The 19,249-nt window shown below is 44.5% G+C and overlaps 1 non-coding gene across 1 annotated transcript; it reads left to right on the top strand.

Annotated features, from left to right (window-relative positions):
- The first annotated feature begins 18,031 nt into the window (after positions 1–18,031).
- Positions 18,032–18,103, top strand: TRNAV-CAC. Its single transcript has one exon. It is a non-coding gene; the product is annotated as a tRNA-Val (tRNA).
- The last annotated feature ends 1,146 nt before the right edge of the window (positions 18,104–19,249 follow it).

Here is a 19,249-nt window from a genome sequence, read left to right as displayed (position 1 = left end):
AAATTGAGTATTTAATTATTATTTATTCGTGTGATGAGGTACACAAAAAATGCAGGCCCATATACATTATGGGGAACTGTATGACACTTGTCTGACAACGTAACAGAGGTTTGGTTTTTGGTTTTTGCTTTTTTAAAAAAGGCTGGTTATTTGTTTTATGTACATGCATATCAGATTGATTTTAAACAGAACACTTGCTTAAAATAAATCTGCAAAGTAAATAATGTATGGGCAATCTGTCCGGGTTTCCTTACTGTGCTTGTACTTCTCCCATCTTCTTTTTCTTCAAGCACCCTGAGGAAGGAGGTGAAGTCTTATGCTATCCAGACAAACTGCATGGAAACGAAGTTTGCCCAGGCACCTTGCCTGCCGCTATGCCAGCCACCTTGCCTGCCGCTATGCCAGCCACCTTGCCTGCCGCCATGCCAGCCACCTTGCCTGCCGCCATGCCAGGCACCAACATCCCAGGGAATGTCCCAGCCACCATACCAACCGCTGTCTCTGCCGCCATCCCAGCCACTGACCAAGCCACTGACCCGGCTACGATCCCATCCAAGATCCCCACCCCCTGCGGCACCCTTGCCCAAGGCATCGAAAGCTTCACCATCAAAACAGAAAAAGGCAAGTGCCAGGTCAATCAGCCACATTTACAAGAGCAATTCCTCCGAAAGCATTCACTCCGATGAGTCTGGCAGCATTTACTCCATGGAACATTTCCAGTGCCTCTACGGCTCCTCCAGGAGTGGATCCATGGAATCTCTGGAGGGCAAAGGATCCCAGGGCGAAGGAAGTGGTGGAAGCAATGATTCTGATAGCATCATGCTGTGCGCCATCCGTGAGATGTGATGGCCGAGATGATGCCAGTTCCAAGTATGGTTGGTCTCATGGCTTTGCTGAACTACTCAGTGTCTTTCTTCCATGGAGATGCTTGAGCATCTGTGTCACAGCGTGCCAAGTCAGAACACCACGAAATCAATGGATTGCATCGACCTCCATTCCAACCTATAACCCACAACCTCAGCCCTCAGCCCTCCCAAGGATCAAAATGAACTGGAGGCAAACTTCCTGTCAGTTTGATTCGTTGTTGTCGTTTTTTTTTATAAAAAGGTTAACTAATCATAGCAAGAACCTGTCCTACAAAATTCACCACAAAGTGAACAAAAACAGGGACTGATTGCTGCGACTCGAAATGAAAACAAAACCAAACCCAGATTGATGATCTAGTAAAATAAATGACATTGGAAGGATTTTTTTTTAAATGAAATGAAATAAAAGAGGGAAGGAAAAATATGTTCAGGGGTGTGTGTGTGTGTTTACTCATGCCAAGAGCTAGTTGTTTTCTGCTGGTCTAATTCGTTTGGGATTGCACAGAATTTGGATACTCAGGGATGCCAGATTTTTTTTTGGGGGGGGAGTTTCTGGTATCCAATGTTATGAGGATATAGAAACAGCTTGCACAAATGCTCGGGTATTCAGGAAGTTAAACATCAGTGCTTGGCTGTACGCTTAACAATAAAATTGATGGTACTAATATTTATTATTTATACAGTGCTGTCAGTGTACATGGCACTTTGCAAGGTTTTATGTGGAAAGGCACAAGCCCTAAGTGGTTCAGAAAATCTAAAACTGGCCACAGGGACAGGGCTGGCAGCATCCTGAGAAGCTCCATACACATCCCCCTGCAAGCGCTGGTGGTTAGTGGATTGTGGCAGGGCTGGCCTGCCGATTAGCTTCACACAGATGCCTCAGGTGGCAGGCTGGAGACAGCTGGGTGGGATGACAGATCAGGAAAGGAAGGTGAAAACTCACAGAGAGCCATTGTTGGTCAGGGTAGACCAGAGATGTGGAACCTGCAGCTATCCACATATTGTTGGACATCAAGTCTCCATCAACTCCAGCTAGCATGCCTGATGATCAGGAATAATGCGAGATATAGTCCAACAAAGACCTAGAGGGCCATTCCCTTCCCTGTGGAGCTAGATGGTCTGACTTCCACTGTTCCTAAATTGGCTAATCAAATCAAGCTGTGCCCCTTGCTAATCAGTTGTCACTGTGAGCTGATATCCTATCATGCCCAATGCAAACCCTCCCATGTTGTAATGCCTTGTTTCAGAGAAAGTCACTTCTTCAAAGCTTTATAACTAGTTGCTTTAAGGATTCCTCCTCCTAGTCTGATAAGACACCTCCACAGAATTGGAAGGGACCCCAAGGGTCATCTAGTCCAAAACCCTGCAATGCCCAACATGGGGCTTGAACCCATGACCCTGAGATTTAAGAGTCTCCCTCTCTACCAACTGAGCTTTCCAGCTTTAAATAAGAACCAGAATGTGCTTTGGCTACCAGGAATTTGGCAATCACTGAATTAAATGGTTCAATAAACCAGTTAAAAGCAAGACAGCAAATTGTCCCCAAACAGTGGTGGACTTAGGGTTTTAAAATTTCAGCGGTGCCAAAATTTGGTGCTCCCCACCGCTCATGTTCCATTCTAAAGCACAGTTGCAGTGTTTCCTATGGTGCCCCTGAGGCTCTTTCTCCAGTGCAACTGAACTGGTTGTGCTCCCCGAAATCCATTTCTGCTGTGGGCAGGGTTTTTGCATTGCAGGGGGGTGTACTAGATAACCTGTATCCCTTCCAACTCTACAACTCTATGGTTCTATGTCAGGCTACTGGTCCATCTAGCTCAGTATTGGACCTTGAACCTTTTTGTGCATGCAAAGCTGGTGCTATGCCACTGAGCTACAGCTCCCACCAACAACTCTTAATTATCCCTGACCATTGGTCATGCCAGCTGCAGGGGCTGTTGGGAGGTGGGGTCAGGCACCAGCTGAAAGGCCAAAGGTTTCCTAGCCCTGCCTGACATTCAGGCACACCACCATATCCTAAAAACAAAACAAAACAAAACAAAAAAATTATACAGGAGATTCTCGTGCACATTTTTTCCTCTTGTTTGACCTTTACTAGCAATGGAGTCATGTGCTCTGCAGGAAGAGTCAAAGCGGGTGACATTTCAAAGTGGAGAAATGCAGGCCTTGAACAGCAGAGGGTGCTGTCTTCACAGTTTGGGGTGGGAGAGACAAACTGTGCTCTGGATGTAAGCGGATTGAAAACATGGCAAAACTTATTGATGAAGGGCCACTTTTGACACCACATTTGCCCACTTGCGTTTTGAAAACTCATGCAGAGAGATGACCACTGATGTAACTGAGAAGGACTGTACCTCAGTGGTATCAAGTCTCTTTTGTACACTGAAGGTCGCAGGCTCACCTCCTGGCATCTCCTGATAGGACTGGGAATTGTATGCAGTCTGGAACCTGGAGAGCTTTTTACCCACACTTGAATTTCCACTTTCCAGGCGTGGTCTGCGCTCCAAAGGGAAAACCTGAATTGAATTGTTGGCAGATCAGCTCTGCTTTACAAAGAGGTCTGCAAATGTGACATGAAGGCTGGCAACATCAACCCTGCTGTGTGGAGATCCCTTGCAGACAATCACAGTGCCTGGAGGCAGGTTGTGTATTCATAGCAGTGACCAGAGGAGGAATGACCACTGGGAGGAGCACAAAGAAATGCCATGGAGCATCTGCAGCAGCACAACTGGACACCTTCATCTTCCCCAGCTGCAACAAAACATGTCTCTCCTCTATTGATTTCTACAGCCACAGAAGGCACGTTAGCCTCCAATGGTTTGAGTTCAACCCTGAAGAGGCACTCCACCATTGTCTCCTGAGACAGATAGATGCCAACAATATTATTCATTTATTCTGATACAATTCACAGGATTTTGTGACTTCTCTCTCTCTAAATTATCATTCATATATACTGTGTGTGTGTGTGTGTGATAATTTATGGATATGCTATCATGTACATATTAACAGCATTATGATAAATAATAATCATGGAGGGAAACCTTTTGATGAAGTCATGCTCTCAGTAGCATTTAATTTTTACTCACAGCTTTTATTAATGACTCACTGCTACTTGATGGGTTACTGCTTCTCTCATGTGATCGCTGATCTTGTAGCAAAGAGTGCTTTTAAGGACTGTAAAGCTGTCTTGGTGGGGGCAACACTTGGAGAAAAGCATTTTTTAAAACCAACAAACCAAGAAAACAAGAGGTTCCTGGTATTTTCTCTGATGCTGCCATGTATCCAACAGGTATGTGTGCTTGTTTGTTTGTGTGTCTGGAGGGGTGTGGTGGTGGTGGGGAATGCGGGTGACAGGGTGGGGTGATAGGGAAGTGCAAAATATAGGGCTGCAAACTTAATCAGTAAATTAATCAACTCAAAGTTCATTAGATTACCCACCCAAGTTCTTCTTTCAGCCAGCAGTTTTACAATTTACAATACTCATTAAAACATCCTTAAAATATCAGTTCTCTTTCCATGGTTCATTTTGCATATCATAAATCCCTGAATATTTTACATAAACTAAACCATTCAGTATTCCATTAATAGATCCATAAAACTTATTTACACAGTTGAATTTATCTTAATGCTGCCAATATTTTCAAGGATTAGTGTTAAAGATATGCTATATTGTTTTATTCATTTAACTTAATTATATTTTGGAACATTTGTATACTGGCTATTATTCTTTTTAGATGCCAAGGCTGCAAGCTCTTTGAAGTCTTCTTCTTTGACATTCACTCATAGCAGAGTAAGATTGTCTTCCATGAACACAGTCTTAACAGTGTGTCCGTAGGTGACTGTGGAGGCCAATTCTGGATCCACACGTTCTTCCACAGTTGGTACATAGGTTTCCAGGTGGGAGTTGATCACAGCGAGGGTTTGCCAAACGTGCCTTCCTCTTAGATCATTTCTCCCTTTCGTCCTGAGTTCATGCTTCTTCAAAGTCCGTGATGCCTTTGGAAGAGGCTGTTCTCCATCTTGCATTACCAGCCATCAAAGGGAGCCACTAGATACTTTTTCAAGACAGATGTTATATGCACAAATTTATCCATTCCAATGAGCAATCTAGCTGCTGCATTCTGTGCTAGCTGAAGCTTCGAAGTTGCCTTCAAGGGTAGCCCTATGTATGGCACATTGCAGCATACATCTAAGTTGTATTGGTTTAATAAGCAGATTAATCAACCCCTACTGTAGTTGGTTAATCAACGGAAGCTGCTGCTCCCCCTTTTAAATGGTAGGGTGGTGAATGAAGGGCACACCAGATTGGTTGTATTGATTCTGGGGTATTGCTATAACAGGATGAATAGGGCATGCCTGATGGTGGCCATTTCTTCCAATGATCCAAAGTGCTATGTTTGTTGTGACCAAGGATTTTGGATTCGTTGTGATTAGCTGGCTCTTTTGGTTTCTTTTTCCCCCTTTAGACATCAGCAGCCCCACCCAATGCTCCACCCTAAACTGATTTTGAATGTCCTCTCCATTCCATGTCTGTGTTCCTGGTGAATGTGCAACACCCTGGGAAAGCATTGCTTTAGGGAGAGGTGGCATGAATGTTCCAGCCGTGGTAGGGCTGCTTTGAGGAGGAACTCTGCCAAATGCTCTCTGGTGGATCCCCTCCTATTCAGTTGCCTCCCCCCACCCCAAAGGCAGGTTTATCCAGCACTAATAGGCAGCAAGCACTCCTTTACAGGGTCCTAAAAGTGATGCTACTTTGGAGGCATGTGGGAAATTGCAAAGGGGGTTACTGGTATGTGCTGATTAGAAGGCTTAGGGGAGATACAGTCACACCTCCGCTTAGGTATCCCTCTGGATACGTAAACTTCGGGATGTGAACGTGGCAAACCTGGAAGCATTTTTCTGGGTTCCGCCATGTGCGCTTGCGCAGAAGTGGTCCTCCAGTTGAGAATTCCTCGGGATGCGGCCGGACCCCCGGAACGGATCCCGTTCGCAACCGGAGGTACCACTGTGTTAACACTGGACCTTGCCAGGGCTCTCAGAGTTGTCCAAGAATGCACTTTTCGGATGGCAGGTCCAAGCTACGATGCTAAATCCATGGTCTTCCATTTTGACCACCCAAATCAGCCCTACAAGCCTCTGGTTGCTTCTAGACCACCTGTTTATGGGGCAGTGGTCCTGCTTCATTGCAGGGTGTTGAGATGACTTTGGCTATTTCTTGAGCATTCATTCTGATTTGTTTGCAGAAAAGCCAGATAACCTTTGCACCAGGCTAATGCTGTCTCGCACTTCCCAGTGCATATTGATACCACTTTCCTTATCACCAAGCATCTGATTTGGGTGGGGAGGGGAGGGGGTTCATTGCACAAGAGCTCTAAATCTTTTGTCTCTTGAGGACGGTGCTAATAAGATGTAATTGAAAGTCCAAACATCCTACACTCTCACACACCCTGCCCTCAAATGCCAGTCTCATGTGAAACCCGAAACCTGGTGTTTTGATTAGCAAAGCGGAACTCGCTAAGTCCCTTCAGGGGAAGAGGACAGTTCTGCTTTTTCATCCTGCCATCGGGGAGATGTTATCATCATGCTGATGCCCCAGTAAGCATATTCTAACTCAGCTGTTTCTGCTCTTCCTGCCATGTGTGACTGGGGTTGCCCATTAAGCAAAATGTCTCTGGGCTCTTTAAAAGGCTTGTAAATTACTCATCTCCAACATCCCTGTGCAACTCGAGGGGAAAACTCCCTCATTGCTTTTAAATGTGATCTGGAGTGCAGCTAGCTGTCAGCCGCTTCCGTCCACAGGCTCTGATACACACATATAATACTGTAGAATTGCATGTGTGGAGTGTTTTGTTCTGGACTGACTTCAGGGCCAAAGCCTGGGCCCCCACAGATTCCTGCATTGCTGGGGGTTGGACAAGATGACCCTCATGGTCCCTTCCAATGCTACAATTCTATGATTCTAGGACTAGGCCCTCCAATGACCCCCAGAGAGCAGAAGATGATGAGGGTGGAAGCAATGAAGTGTAATCTCAGTCTCTGAGCCTGAATGCGCATGTCAGTGCTAAGCAGGGCTGATGGCAGCTGCCACAGCATCCTTAATTTCTTCTTAGAAACATAGGAACCAGCCTTATACGGAGTCAGACCATTGGTCCATTTAGTTCAGTACTGTCTGCACTGACTGGCAGCAGCTCTCTTGGCATTTGGCATTCCAGGTTCATCCAGGGAACGAACCTGGGGCCTTCATGCAAAGCAGATGCTCTTCCACAGAGTTACAGCCATCATCATTATCACCATCATTATTTAAAAATGACAAGAGAATAGCCAGTGAAGCATGTGCTTGACTACGAATGCTTGTTCTATTATTTTTGCCTTTAAAATATAGAAGTAATTGTGTTTAATGTCGGGTTAGCAGAAGCAAACTCCTTTGTTAGTTAGTTAGTTAGTTAGTTAGTTAGTTAGTTTAACCAAGCTGTGTTGTGATTTCAGCGCAGGTTCTTAAAATGTGAAATTTCACATCGTCAGATAAATTCTTTAAAAATAAATAAACCAGGGTTGAATTTGTCCAAGTAAAGGAAAAGTGGGAAGTGGCAGCCTCAAATTTTGGCAGGATCTGAGCAATTCTCGTTTAGCTTTCTTGGGGCAGTTGCATGAATTCTATATGGAGATTGAAGACGAAAACCAAGGCAGGGAGCAATTTCGTGCAAGCATAGGGTGTAACACACACACACAATCCAGCAGTTTACAGTATAAGCTTTTTAAAGCAGTTTATATACATAGTCTAGCAGTTTATATGCTTTTAACTCAATCAATCCATAAAAAAGGACTTTGTTAGCATTCTCTTCCTTTTCTTTTGCTGAAAGTTGCAAAAGCAACCGAACTTTTCTAATTTTCCCCAGTTTCCCCTTTCCCCCCTCCCCGCCAAAGACGCTAGGCCAAGAACGCTGCTGGTGCGATCTGTCGGATGACTCCCCACCCACAACCCCCAGGGTGCTTTTGTTTCGTTTCAAACTGGGCCCATCCGAGAAAGTTAAAAATAGAAGGGGGCAATTGTTCTGAAATGACTTTACTCCCCTGGTATCCTCTACCATCTGTCTGTTCCCCTCCTCCACACACAAACACACATCCCTCTGTCCCTTCCCACATTGCGAGGCCACACATTGTCCGCAGTTCCCGCTTCTCAGCGGCAGGGTTGTAAGAAGGCGGCTTTTGGGTGCTGTAACAAACACCTGCGCCCCTCACAATGGGCCGTGGGTGCATGTGGGGGGAGAGAGATTGATGCTTTGCGGGCGGGGAGGGCGGGTGGACGGAGGGGGCTGTCATTCGAATCCATGTGAACTCCAGCTTCGGAGGGCAAGCTTTGATTGACAGCTTTTGTAGGTTGCCATTCTCTTTTCAAAAGGCTTGCTTTAACAGACAGTAAGTTGGGGAGGCTGGAGGCCGTTTCAGGGGGTGGGTGGGGGGAAGCGTTGAAGGGGAAGCGTTGAAGGGGAGGAGGAAGGCGATCTTTCTCTGCCATAACTCTTAACAGGGCAATTGCAAACATTAAAAGATTCCCCCCCCCTTCTCCTCCTCTTTCCCCACTTGTTATGCATTAAGCAATTGCAGTCTTGGTATGCACACCATTAATTAGAAGTGCAGGGCAGATTCCTAAAAAAGGGGGAAAGTTTCCTCAGAACAACTACAGGAGACATCCCTTGGACAAAGACCTTTTTGTTTTCTCCCCTCCCCACTACATTATCAGTGCGCTATCTAAGGTAATTGTCCTTTTAATTGAAATTAAGGGGCAAAAGATGACTAAATCCTGTCGTATTCTCTCTTTCATTGACCCCTCCTTCCCCCCCCCCAAAAAGAGAAAACCTTTAGTTTGAGGCTTACTTTCAACTTCTTTCTTTCTTGTTGTGCATGTCTTGTTTATATTTGCTCCATGCCCATCCCCGTGTGCAAGTGTGTTCTGAGGACATCTGTGTAACATCTGACTTTTATGGCAACAGCAGGGCCTTGGCCTGACCCAAGCAAGGGTTGCAAGCATTTTTATTTATTCATTTTGTAAAAAGAGAGGAAAATATGGAGTGGTCAGACAAATACTGGCACCTATCAGTTTTCAGCTCAACTTTGTAATGTTGCTTCCACATGAGGAGTGTGTGTGTGTGTGGGGGGGTTAATATTGTAAAATGATCATTCAGGTATCGCAAAGAGGTCATTGGCAACAGGTGTTTTTTTTTTAAAAAAAAATAAAAAACAACTTGCTGAATTCCACACCACACCCGCCAATACATCTGGTTTAAAATGGTTGAAAACAACAGGCATTTTTAAGCCAACAGTGCTGTGTGGATGATGCAAAACGTTAGCTTGTGTGAGTGCCTGTATGTCTCAAAACAGCCCTTGCGCAGGAGAATTTACAGTAAGACCCAGATCTAGGGAAATTTGCAGGGCCATCCAAAATTTGTTTGGTCAGAGGTAATTCCTACTGATTTCATAGGATTCCAGTTGTGCAGTGCTAGCCAGCACATGTTTAGCTTAGAAAACAGGGAGCTGCCTGATGCCAAGTCAGAGCATCGATGCATCTACCTCAGTGTTGCCTAGACCTTTTGCAGAGGGGGACAACATCTGTCCACCTCCAGTACTCACATTGCTCCTGTTGTTGTTGATACACATATGAACCAATTATTCACAAAAGAGCCAACCATGAGTGTAGCAGAACTGAGCTACCTGCGATGTGATTGGATGGTTAGTTGAGTATTTTTTTAAAAAAAAAATTACTGGATGGGGGTAGTGCCCCCTGCCCCCTTCTGGCTATGCACATGGAGCCAACTCCTAGGGGCTGAGGGGGTCTTCGGGGGCCCCAATAAAATACTTGAGGGTGCTGGGACCCCCCAAATGGATGGGCATTGCCATTCATATGGTGTGTGTGCTTACTTGGGCTCCCTCAATATTTTATTCAAGTTGGCACTCCTGAATATTCACACAGACACACACATATCCCAAATATTTCATAGTGCCATGTCTATTAATAAATGCAATGCAGCTGTGGGGCAGGAGGGCAGAGAGGGAAGCCTAATGTTAATAGCTGTTAAATTTAGATTTAGAGGATCATTTCCAACTGTAAAAATGATGAAGGTGGGAGCTGAGGAATTGAAAAATACAACAGCTCAGAGTTTCCCTCCATGGCCTCCTTGAAGGGGGACCTCGGCACCCCTTGAAATTACATAACAGAGCCAGTCTTCTTGAAGGCCTAATTAGCTAATTAATCAGGTGCTGAAACCAAATGAATAGAAGTTCTCAGGCAGACAGGCCAAGCTGTAAGAGAAGCACTCAGGCATTCCCAAGACAGAGCGGCCTTTCTTTTCTAGGGGCCCTCAGGCCCATTCAGAATTTTCTCTCTCTCTCTCTTGTTGTTGTTGTGGTGTTTACAAAGGCCAACGACAATGTCCCACCGTCAGCTGGGCCAGTGCAAATGTTTGGAAGAGGAGGAAATCAAATAAAGAGATGTCCTGTTTGGACATGTCAGGCAAATGTGTTCTGTCCTTCAGGATGGCAAGCAGTTGGAGCTGAGGGAACCTGTTGCCAGCTCAGAGCTCCATGCGCTCCTGCAAAGTTGTGGACGGATGCTTCCTGTGGCACACTCAATTACATGCCCGTATCTCGCACATAGACCAGTCCATGAAGGGTCTCATTTCTCTGTCTGTCTTTTTAATATATCTCTGTCCCTTCTCATGCCTGTCTCAGAATTATGGATCCTATATGCATGTCAAGCAGCAGTTTTTGCTTAAATAGAGGGAACAAAAGAAGGAATAAACCCCCCACTCTCATCTGCACCATATATTTAGATTTGATTCATATTTAAAGCACATAACTTCCCCCTAAGAATAACGGGAACTGTAGTTTACTTTGTTGTTCAGTCGTGTCCGACTCTTCGTGACCCCATGGACCAGAGCACGCCAGGCACGCCTATCCTTCACTGCCTCTTGCAGTTTGGCCAAACTCATGTTAGTAGCTTCGAGAACACTGTCCAACCATCTCATCCTCTGTCGTCCCCTTCTCCTTGTGCCCTCAATCTTTCCCAACATCAGGGTCTTTTCTAGGGAGTCTTCTCTTCTCATGAGGTGGCCAAAGTACTGGAGCCTCAACTTCAGGATCTGTCCTTCTAGTGAGCACTCAGGGCTGATTTCCTTAAGAATGGATAGGTTTGATCTTCTTGCAGTCCATGGGACTCTCAAGAGTCTCCTCCAGCACCATAATTCAAAAGCATCAATTCTTCAACAATCAGCCTTCTTTAGCTATCTTTATGGAAAATCTGCCAAAACAGCACCACTGGACGTATGGCAACCCTACATTTACCCATCAAAGTTTACCCACCCAATTGCTGCAAAGTTGCCAGGGGTGGTGAAATAAATAAATAATTTCTATACCCTGCCAATCTGGCTGGGTTTCCCCAGCCACTCTGGGCAGTTTACAGTATGTGTTTGTGTCCCCCACTGCCCAGTAAATTTTCCTTCAGCACTCAAAAGCATTCCTGGCTGCTCATACCTCCTGATCTGAAAAGTCTCTCTATGAGCAACCAGGAGCACCACTGAGATAACTTGCAGAATAAAAAAAGGGCACGCACGCGCGCACACACACACACACACACACACACACCCTCAGCCACCACAAAATTTAGTGTAAGCTTAACAAAAACCTCGCACACATGCAGCCATCCCATGATAAGTTCACCGAAGTTGTTTCTCCCCTTTGATAATTTTTTAATGCGTTTTCTTTGCTCATTAATGGGTGGAGAATTGTTGGGGGGGGGGAAACACCGGGGATATTTTTTGGCACATCGCTATGCTGGTTCAACACTAATTTGTGGGTGGGAGGAAAATATGAATCCCTGTAACTCATGTATGTGGCATAAATAGCAAAAGAATTGGCTGGCTGGCTGGATTCCAAACACAGGGGTAAACACACAATCCAGCAGGTGAGAGCCCCCAGTAGCAGAGTTTAAACACAGAAAAGTCAAGCAGTATGGTGTTAGGAACACAGGCTGTTAGACCCTTTTTATCTTGGTTAGTACGTTTGCAAACAGTGCTCCGCTCTTTCTACCTCTCTTGCAATGAACAGACTGCTCACTATTAAGTAAGTTTAAAATACAGTGGTACCTTGGTTTGCATACATCTTGGTTTGTATACGTTTTGGATTACAGACACGTCAAACCCGGAAGTGCGTGTCCCAGTTTGCAACCTTTTTTTTTAATTACAACCCTTTTTTTTTTTAATTACAACCCATCTTTTGGAGGCTCCATTGGCGAAAGCGCGCCTTGAGTTACAACCTGTTTTGGTTTATGAATGGACCCCTGGAACAGATTATGGTTGTAAACAAAGGTACCACTGTACTTTACTTACAAAACATTCGGACAGATGCTGGAAGCAGATGTTCAGGTTTTCCTTATATTTCTGTAGTATGGGGATTAACAGCAAGAACAGAAAAGGGGATGTACTGAGCCCTTATGCTTTCCAAGGGAGTTATACTTCAAGCTTGGAAGGATAAATATGCCCTGTACATTTTGCACGGGACCTGTTACCTTGATGCATTTTCACATACTGGGGAATCGCCACATAAATGGGGGTTCTGTTCCCAGATGCCACACGTCACCAGGATGCATGAAAGTGGGGGTTCCCTATTCCACCCTGCCCTGCCCCTATCCAGCCCCATTTCACCCCATTCTGCCCTCGCCCCTTTCTGCTGGATCAGGCCAGAGGGGCATTAACTGGAGTTGAGTGGGGCACTGGGAAGGGTGGACCCAGATCCATGGGTGTAGCCGGGGGGGGGGGGCAGGGGAGCAGCTGGCCCCCTAAATAAATCAAAATCAATAAAAATCTGGGGTTCTTCCCCCTGTAACAACAATCCTGGCTACGCACATACCCAGATCCACAGGATTTCACTCTGGTTTCCTATTGGAATGTCCTGAAATCCATTTTTTTTATTTTTAAAATGAAGAAGCAGTGGGACATCAAGGAAATGGTGCTTTGTGCTTTGTGGGGGTCTCCTTGGACAAATCCTAGCTCGGGTGGTCACGGCCTTGATCAGAGAAGGACAGACTGTGATATCACCTCTCCCCTGGGGCCTTCACTTTCACGGATGGTGTCTCCGAATGGACGTGTGGAAAGCAGGCCAAGGCTTGCTAACGGTTCACATGGCAGGGTTTGAAGGGCCTGTTTCCCTCAGAGCCCAGCAGGACAGAGCTAATTGGAAGGAAGCATTCAGAGTGCTCTGTCAGCCTACAGGGTCCAAGTATTTAGCAAGCAGCATGAATAAGGATTCGAATTGAAGAAAGTCATTGGCCCTTAACAATCTTAACAATCTTCCCCAGGAGTGGGACTTGTCTGCTCAACATTTTGGACAATGCAGCTTTGAGTCAGAGGGGAATTACAGGTGGGAGTAATTTACTCCTCGATTTTATGTCATTGCTCCAAGTATTAATCAAGGGGTTTCCTTCCAGTTAATCCTGGCAGTGTTCAGCATTTGGACCAGGGCAAGGAAGGCTTAGTTACCTTCCTAAGCAGATGTTCACTGAATGGGTGCAGTGGTGCCATCAGGACTTTTAGGGCCCCGCTCAGCAGAATGGGCAGGAGCCCCAGCCATGTGTACAGAGTGCATGTCTTTGCAGTGATCTGGAGACAGATTCTGTTCAGATATTTGGGCCAATGTGGGTGTGGTCCCAGCACCCACCCTCCATACATTTACTGAACATGTAGGTTTTATTTAGCTATGATGTCTGACAGTTATCAATGACCTAACCTCCATAAATGAATGGCTTGGAATAGGAGTGTTTGTATGTAGTGTGGGACCTCAGGCTGAATATGGCCCTCCAGTCTTCTTGGAACTCTCCCCAGGCACTCTCTCCAGATGCAGTTGGATCAAATCACTGGTCAAGGTGACTATCTCCATGCCTTCTTTGTGAGCTTCTGAAGAGGCATCTGCCTTACCTGTTGGATGCTGAACACAAGGCAGATGGATCCATGGTCTGATGCAACTGTTACACTTGTTCTTTTGCTTCTTCTATCTAACCAGTGTGAGGCTGCATTCACAATGCAGTTTATTCCATTTCCCTGACACTTCAGCATCTGTCAATTTCCACATTATGTCTGAGCTTTTACATGACAGAAAAGCCACTAGAAAATTTCTAGTGGGAATTTAGACCTTATTTTCATGTTAATTGTTTTCAGGAAAAAAATCTATTTGCAGCCTCGTTAGACCAGAAAATCATGGTAGTGGCAAAATCTGGGCTGCACCGGCAAACAGTTCTTTCCTGCTGTGGGAATAATGGGGGAATGAAGCATTCATTTCTGGAAAGGATGCGTGACAATGACATTTGTTGTTGGTCATACCAAATCCACTGGATTTAATGAAATTTCGTGTAACATGCTGGTATATTGGTCAAAAAGGCCACAGTTCCATAATGCAACAGGCACTGCAGTATAGAAAGGAACACCAGAAAACAACACAGAAGCACTAGCATTGTAATCAGGAAAACGAACAATTTCCTCCAAATCTGAATACTCCCTTAGCCTCATTCCTTGTGTGACTGTGGCCTAAACTCAAACATGAGTTCTCTGCCAATTTACAATACAGTATACCTTTGAGTCATCTGTAGCAGGGAGCAGGAAAGTGTCTCATTTATTTCTGTATAAAATAAAAGGTTTCCGTGAGCAAAGGTTTCATCAGTGAAGTTTCCGCAAGCTTTCTAAAACCATGACATGAAGTTCTTTGGATGTCAGATTTCTAGCTGCCAGGTCATTTCAATTTGGAAAGAAGCTCTGCAGCTGTGTTAGACTTTTGCAGCAAAAACAACAACAACAACAGAGAGACAGACCTTGGGCACTTTAAAAACTGAACACATTTAAGATGACATAAGTTTTTGAGGTGGACTAGACTACTCTTCATCGGATGGATCAGACTTGCATCTCTCATGTCCAGCTCACTTGCTGCAATGGAATTACAGGTACTCCTGAAAAGAATTTGCCTTTTTTATTAGAAATTCCAAGTTTAAACAGGGCTTGGTGTGTGAGGAGAACCAGAATGGGAGGTAATCGCTAGTTCGTTAATCAGTTAAGAGGGCCAAACAAGGACCAGGGACAGTGGAGGCAGGACAATGAAATCAGGTATGTTCAAGTATAATTCTTTACAGGTTAAAGCTAGAGATCCTTTCAAAAGGCTTAGGTTATACCTTGGCCACCTTTCCCCCCTTTCTTTCTCCTTTCTCCCTGCTACCCAATTTGTAATTGTCTGTTTCCCCTAATTGGCTGATTAACCACTTATTACATGCAGACCTGAGGGTATGAAGGTCCTTTTCACCACAAGACTTTTCCTTCCCTTCCAAATTGAACTACCTAATCTGGGAAACAGCAGAAACAGTTTTGAACAGCTTGCAGAGTTTTCTGTTGGTTGCTCCGGATGAATATGGGTATGGGAACCATATTTGCATTTTTTTAACGGTTGCATTTTAATACAGCTGTTGTTTTAATGGTTTTAAATAGTGGCCCATAGAGTTATATTTATATTTCAAACTTTGGAAAGGATTGGTGTCAGCCAACTAATGGTTGAAATTTCATTTCTTCCTTTAAACATATATGAATTCTTTTATGTGATTTTTTAAAAAACAGCGATTAAAATATCTTTTAACATCAGATATTTTAACGTCAATTAAAAGAAATCACAGCCTCACAACAGTTGCCCCTCAAGAGGAGCTGATCTGAGGCATCCTGAGCATACTTAGGAAGTCCTGTTGAACACAGTGCGGTTTACTTCTGAGTAAACTTGCACAGGATTGTGTAAAGGCTGACAATGCAGTACTAGACGTATCTTCTCAGAAGTAAGCCCCAGTGATCTCAGTAGGACTTACTGAATTCTTAGGTAAGTGGATTGCATCTTGAATTTTTCTTCTAAATAATAGCCAAGAGACCGTCAATAATAATTAAAATCAAGTGAAATGCATTGCTTAAATTTCAAGAAGAGAAATTGTTTGGAAAAAAAAAAGGTACATCGGCAGTAAGATCCACTTGAAGAAGCCAGCTGCAATTAAAATCCAATACATTTTAATCAGCCATTCATGAATTATTTGAGCCTATTAATTGATTACTGCTCAGAGCCCTGTTGGAAGAACAGAGGCTTCTGTTGACAAATGTCAAATTACTCATTTGATTCTATCAAAAATAGTTTCCCAACATTCGATCGCACTCAGGAGTGACCAACCCAAAGGGTGGAGGGTAGGGTTCCTGATTACTACCTACGTCTAAATTGCCAAGGTCAATAGGATTCTGCCCTTTAACTGAACAGTTCCCAGGGAGGAACATAATGATATATTATACAAATCCATATATAAAAAACCATGCAACCAACACTGTAAAATAAAACCAGCATGGCCAATGCCCAAGGATGATGGGAGTTGTAGTCCATCAACATCTAGAGGTCATCATGCTGGTTACTCCTGACTTAAAATTCCTGCTTTGTGCCATTGCCACATGTAATGTGAAGACTGGTCTATTATTGAATCATAGACTCGTAGAACTTCAGAAGGGCCATCCAACCCCCTGCAATGCTGGAATCTCATGCCCAACATGGGACTCAAACCCACAACCTTGAGACTAAGAATCTCATGCCCTACTGATGTATATGTATTACTCACCCCTCATCAGAAGGTCCAATGCAGAAAATGCAGCATTAAAAACAGTTTAAAACAAAAATAATCTTGCAACGAATTACAAGAGTGGGTCCATATATACATAGTCAAAAGTGAGAGTGATGAGGTCCATCTTCAACATACAACAAAAGCCGTGTACACTGAAAGTGCCAGACACACCTCTGTGGGGAGGGAATCCCACAATTTAGGGGCTGCTACAGAGAATGCCCTCTCCTGATCACCAACTGCCCCAAACCTCTCAGGGCAGTGGACCAACCAAAAGGCCCCCCTCTACTGATCTTGAGAAGGTTTGTAGGGAAGGAGGAGTATGGCCTGCCCTACAGATCTTAAGACATGGGCTTGCAAATAATGGGGTGTGTGTCTTTAGGGTGCATAGGTTCTGGACTGTGCAGTTCAATGGGAAGTTTCAGTCTATGGCCTTCCTTCTTCATAACACCAGAGTTTGCGGGCATCCAGTGAATATGAATGTTGGACGATTCAGGACAGACAAAAGACTGTCCTTCACATCATTGCACTATAGTTGAATTATGAAACTTGCTCCCCACAAGAGGCAGCAATGGCCACCAGCTTGGATGGATTTAAAAGAGGATTAGACAAATTCATGGTGCGTAAGATTACCAACAGGATGCCTCTGAACAATGGTTGCTGAGGAACATGTGTGAGAGAGATAAGCTGTTGCTATACTGCCCTGCTTGTGAGCTCCTCAGAGGCACCTGACAGGCCCCTGTGAGGACAGGATGGTGGACTAGATGAGCCATTGGCCTGATCCAGCAGGCTATTCTTATGTCCTGGTGTACTATTGATTTCTCCTTTGCAAACACTTGATTCTGTTCTTGGAAGATCTCAAAAGCCAGGTTCTGAATACTTCTTCATACCCTACATAATTGGTTGATAGTGGTGACGGCCACTAGCTTAGCTGACTGCCCAAAGGGGATTAGCCAAATCCATGAAAGAGAATATGGCTGTCAATATCTACCAGTTATAATTGCTATATGTGGCGTCCAGAGTCAGAGGCAGGTTCTTTTTCAATACCAGTCACGGCAGAACAGCAGCAGAAGAAGACTATGGTTTTCATGTCCTGCTTGCAGGGTGGATTTGATTTAAATCAAACTGATTTAAATCACTAGTCAGTAAGGCTCAGGGTGGATTTAAAAAAAAATCCAATTTAAATTAAAAAAATCTGATTTAAATAAAAAAATCCAATTTAAATCAGATTTTTTAAAAATTTAAATCGGATATTTTTTATTTGAACCCACCCTGAGCCTTACTGACTAGTGATTTACTGGGTAAATCATGATTTAAATCAGTTTGATTTAAATCAAATCCACCCTGCCTGCTTGTGGACTTTCTCAACAGGCATCTGGTTGGCCACTGTGGAGAACAGGTGACTGGATTAGATAAGCCTTTGGTCTGAAACAGCAGGGCTCTTCTGCTCTTCTTTCATCTCCAGCATCCAAAAATCCTACCTTCAATGGGGGTCTTTCTGGCAGGGGATGTAGCTCAATGGTAGAACATTTGCCTCACATGCAGAAGGTCCCAGGTTCAATTCCCAGCATCTCCAGTTAGGGCTGGTAAAGACTTCTGTTTGAAAGCCTGGAAAGCCAATCATGGTTGACAACCATACTGAGATAGGTAGACCATTGGTTTGACTTTCCATGTTCATATTGACTTGCCTGGACCAGCCTTGCTGGCATCCACTACTCTCGTGGTTGAACCAAGTGCATCCTAAGTAGAGATCCAGCACTTGCTATACAAAGTGAGAGCCACTGTGGTGACCAGAGAAAAGGTTTTAGTCTAAGGATGGGGAACTTGTGGGCTCCCAAATGTTGGATTTCAAATTCCACCAGTCCCAGCCAGGAAGGTCAGTAGTCACATGTTCACACTCATGGTTTAGAACCAAGCTCAAATCCCTTTTCAGCCATTCAGCTTGCTGGGTGACCTAGTCACCAGTCACCAGCAGTGGACTTTGGTAATCTTTCAGAATATGGAGCCCTATGCGAGCCCAAAATTTGGCTCTCCCAAATGCATCTTCTCAATTATGGATCTTCTCAATTTGGCATGCCATTGGCTTGGCACTGTGTGCAAGGGAACCAACCACCCTAAATCCTGCACCGTGGTCACCCTCTCTGAGCCTGCCCTAATTTACAGGGTTGTTGGTGTTGAGATAAAATGGAATGAATGGCGTATCATTTGCATCACCCTGAGCTCCCTGGAAGTAGGATAACATGACAGTGATATGACAAGCACATGGATGCAAGTGATCCTCATCGAGGGCTTAAATTTCCCTCCTCCTGAATTCAACTATTTTGACAGATTAAAAATGCTGGTTTCTAAAGGTTCCCCCCCCCCAAGCCTTGAAGGATCTTGAGGAATCTGAGGGATTGCAGCTGTGTGTGTCGCAGTGGAAAGGCATGCTAAATTAAATCGATTTGCCTGTGAAAGGACCACGTCCATTATTCATGTCACTGGTCTGTCACATCAAATTGAGGGAGGGAAGAAAACGTGAAAAAGAGGAAAAAGTGTCCAGTATTCCGGCGGGGTGGGGTGGGGGGAGGTTTGGAAATCCCAAGCCGCAAGGGACTGAATTCCAAGTGGGAGAAAGTCACTCTGAAAGCCCAGGGATAACAGGAAGATGGGAAGGGATGGGGGTTTAAGTTGACAGCTTGCCGAACGTTGAAAATCTACAAATAAGAAAGTGATTTAACTT

The sequence above is a fragment of the Lacerta agilis genome, chromosome Z (assembly GCF_009819535.1).
Source record: "Lacerta agilis isolate rLacAgi1 chromosome Z, rLacAgi1.pri, whole genome shotgun sequence".
Lineage (NCBI taxonomy): Eukaryota > Metazoa > Chordata > Lepidosauria > Squamata > Lacertidae > Lacerta > Lacerta agilis.
Note: the sequence above shows the minus strand (reverse complement) of the source record. Positions and strands in the feature narration are given on the sequence as shown.